Below are 3,808 nucleotides of genomic sequence, written 5' to 3'. Positions count from 1 at the left end.
GGGGGCGCCTGGGGCCCGGGGGGGGGGGGGGGGGGGGAGGGGGACAGCTTGAGGCTCTGTCTCAAAAAAAAAAAAAAAAAAAGTAGAAAAATATCTCAAAAAAGAAAAATACCTCACAGTTCACTCACTCCTGGGCTGCTTATTGCCATCCTCAACTACATTTCCCCAAATGACAAATGAATTGTCACCCTGGCCAATGTTTTCCAGAAGCAGTGGCTCAGAATGCCACATAGGACAGCCAGGCGGATATTCCTCTGGATATCTGGCCAATCTCCCCTGGTAGAGAGACCAGACCAGTGTCCAAACGGCCTTGTAACTGGTTCCTTTACCCTCAACCACTTGGGCCTTTTTTGCTTCCAGAGTGAGTTTTCTAGAACAAAATCTGCCCTCTGTGATGTCTCTTACGAGAGTCACTCCTCCTTTCCCCGCCTCCAGTGTCTGCACTTCTCAGCACTCTGCCTGGTCCCTATATGTAAATAGCATGCTCCGTAATGCCTTAGCACCACTGGAGCCATCAGCTCATTGATTTTTCTGCTATCTCCTCCTGAATTGAATATAATAAACTCCAAGAGGGTAGGAATTTGGTTCCTTCACCAGAATACCCAGGATCTGGAACGTGTTCATTAATAATTGTTGAATGACTTGCGTGAATAATTGAAAACATAGTCGGGTTGGGCATGGGGCCCCTATTGGATAATCTGCCCAGCTGTACTTTGCTCCCAGAATAAGACCTTCCCTGACCAGTTAACTCCAGGCTGGGCCAGTGAGTCCCTTGGAGCCACCTTCAGTGGCATCAGAGCTGAATTTTCCTTTATGGGGAACCGGGGAGTTGGGGAACCCAGGAAGCACTTGGGCAGAGCAGGTGCACAGTGAGGAGGAAGGGGCTTTTAGGTCCCTTTAGCTCCCCAACTCCATCTAAGGTTCAGTTGGATTTCTGATTTTAAATTGCATGAGATACCCCAAAACTTATATTGACAGGACAGTAACAAAGTCCCTTCTCTAAAGATCCCTTATCCCAGCTGGTCTCTGAGGCCAGGTGCTTGATGTGGCTGTCAGAGGCATGGATTTCTTCAGCCACCACCTGCAGAAGAACACTGAGTCTGAAGGATGTCTCTACATCTGTTTGCCTTCCGGCCTTTCAGATCTGGGACTAGCCCCGCATTGGCCACCCGTGGGGCCCAAGCTGATTCGATGAGCTCTAGGGAAGCCCTGTTCTCTTTCATGCTGCCGTCTCCACCCAGCAACTGGCTCCCAGTCCTCCCCAGACTGGTAGCCAAAATCTGGGACTGAAACTGAAGTCTAAAGCGCTGTTCCCATTTGAGAAGGGGAATTGAATCCCAGCACAGCAGACTCCAAAGTGGCCATTTCCCCTTTAGATGATTCAATTCTACAAACCGTAGCCTGTGAGCCCCTCTAGAACCACAGAGGATAGGGTAGGCAGTTGGGTGTGACTTCCCCTCCCTGTCAGGTCTGCGCCTTTCATTTGAGCAAGCCGTTCTTACTCTATTTCATGTCAGCAAAGGACTCCATGGTGGGTAAATTCAGAAACACCACTGCCACAGACAGGCAAGACTGCTCAGCCAGCTGCACTCTTGTTTGCTTGGGAGGAAGCAACAGACCTGGGCGCCATTACTCTCGCCCTTTCCAGAGCCTCAGCCTCCTTGGAAGGATAGTGATCACTTGGGAGGGCAAGTGAGATTCTATGAGAGATGCCATCCTGTTGGGGAGAGGCAGTACTTTCCAGTACTTTCCAGGGAATTAGAATAGATGATCAAACCTCAGGCTGTGCCTGGCCTGCCAGATACAGTACTTGCCCACCCATGTATTTCCAGGATTCCATGAATGTTTAATTTTTTTTCTGTTTTCTTTAATAACTGTATAGTTGACCAGCCTAATCCTGGTAAATGTCAGGTTGAAGCTAAGCTTCAATGGCTTTGGTCCCCAAGGCTTCATCTGTTTGTCTCTGTGGCATCAGGTTTTCTTAGAGCTGTGTCTGTCACTGATGTGCACGGTTCCCTTCCCACTGCCCACCCTGAAAAACAAAAGAGCAACATACAATTAAATAGACCAGTGCTCAGCCACAGCCGTGCAGGCTGTGCAGGTGCCCGCTGGGCCATGGTGCCCTCCACTGGGCTGCAAGCATCTTCATCCATCAGCTGACGTAAAGAAGACTGAGCTGAGTGGGTGGATGTTTTAGGAGTGTCCAAGTATAAGGAGGTTGTGGGTTGTTTGAATAGCAAATAGCAAGTAGGGGCCTCGAGAGCCTCTTTTTGCTTTGCAATGGGGCTGTCCCAACACTAACTGGCAATTAGTTAATATCCAGGAGCACATTTGCCCCAGAAGACCCATAAACAGCCCTTGGTTCCCACACTAGCCCACAGCAGGCTCCAGTGGAGAGAGGAACCTAACCCCCACTGACTTTGCTGATTTCAATTCCTGCTCCACACCCTAGCAGCTAGCCTTGTGTTGAGAAGTAGCGGGGAGCACTGGTTCCCCTCAGGCTAATCCCAGCAGGCAAGGTCAGCAAGGAGAATCACTTAGATATTTATTAAAAAATCTTTCTTGTGGTTTTTTTTTTTTGAGACAGAGCCTCAAGCTGTTGCCCTGGGTAGAGTGCGATGGCATCACAGCTCACAGCAACCTCCAACTCCTGGGCTCAAGCGAGTCTCCTGCCTCCGCCTCCCAAGTAGCTGGGACTACAGGTGCCCACCTGGTTAGGTTATTTTGGTTGCAGCCGTCCTTGTTGTTTGGCGGGCCCAGGCTAGATTTGAACCCACCAGCTCAGGTGTATGTGGCTGGCGCCTTAGCCACTTGAGCCACAGGTGCCAAGCCTTGTTGTATTTGGATGCAGGCTCTGCACCCTGCCTTCCCGCCTTTGAACACCCTGAGATCAAACTGGTTTTGCTGCTTACTAGCTATTTCATATTAGGCAAGTTACTTAACCTCTCTGGACCTTGTTGTTCCCCCCAGCTATAACATAGGGATACTAAGCTTTGTGAGGCAATTGTGACAATTAAATTAGTATCTGACAAGAACTCTGGACACTGCCTTGCATGAAGAGCCTGATGAATGTTGGCAGCAGGTACTCCTCAGCCCCAGGCACCATGCATGGCCCAGGAGGTGCAACAGTGAATAAGACAGAGTTTTCTTCTGGAGCTTCCAAGGAGATAGACATTTATCAAGCAAGAGAGAGGCACAGTGCTCTGAGATCATGAAGTGGGGATGGTGTAGTCAGGGAAAGCTTTTCCCTGGGGAGGTGGAACGTGAACTGGCATCTGAAGAATAAAGAGGAGTTACCTGGGTAATAAGCACTGAAAAGTGCTCCGGGTACAAGGAACTATCCCTGCAAAGGTCCTGTGGCAGAAGAAAGTGTAAGAGGAACTAAAAGAAAGAGCCAAAACAGAACAAGGGGACTTGTGAGTAAAATGAGGCTGGAAAGGAAGAGGGAAGTGAAGGCATTGCCAGCCATTGTGGAGGTTTGAATCTTTGTTCTAAAAGCAATGGGGAGCATTGAATACTGTACAGGGGGAGAGTTCCTAGACTTGGAGCAGGAGAGGGGCTTCTCTTTATATACTGAGGGCTGGCACTCCAAGACCTATAGCAAATTTTGCTTGTAAATTTTAAGGAAAATGGGCTCAGGGAGTCAGAGGTGAAGTGATTGGGCTTTGTACACACCTGCAGCCCACTGTACTCTTAGATCTTCCTTGATTTCTTTCGTGTTTTGTGCTAAGCATTCAAAGCTCCATTTTCCAGATGAGGCTAGCTCAGAGAGCCTAAGGAAAATCCTTACAGCCCCACAGAAAAGGAC

Source organism: Otolemur garnettii, unplaced genomic scaffold (genome assembly GCF_000181295.1).
Source record: "Otolemur garnettii isolate 467f Iridium unplaced genomic scaffold, OtoGar3 scaffold00038, whole genome shotgun sequence".
In the NCBI taxonomy this organism is placed as follows: Eukaryota; Metazoa; Chordata; class Mammalia; order Primates; family Galagidae; genus Otolemur; species Otolemur garnettii.
The sequence above is the reverse complement of the archived record's forward strand: the minus strand, read 5'-3'. Positions refer to the sequence as shown.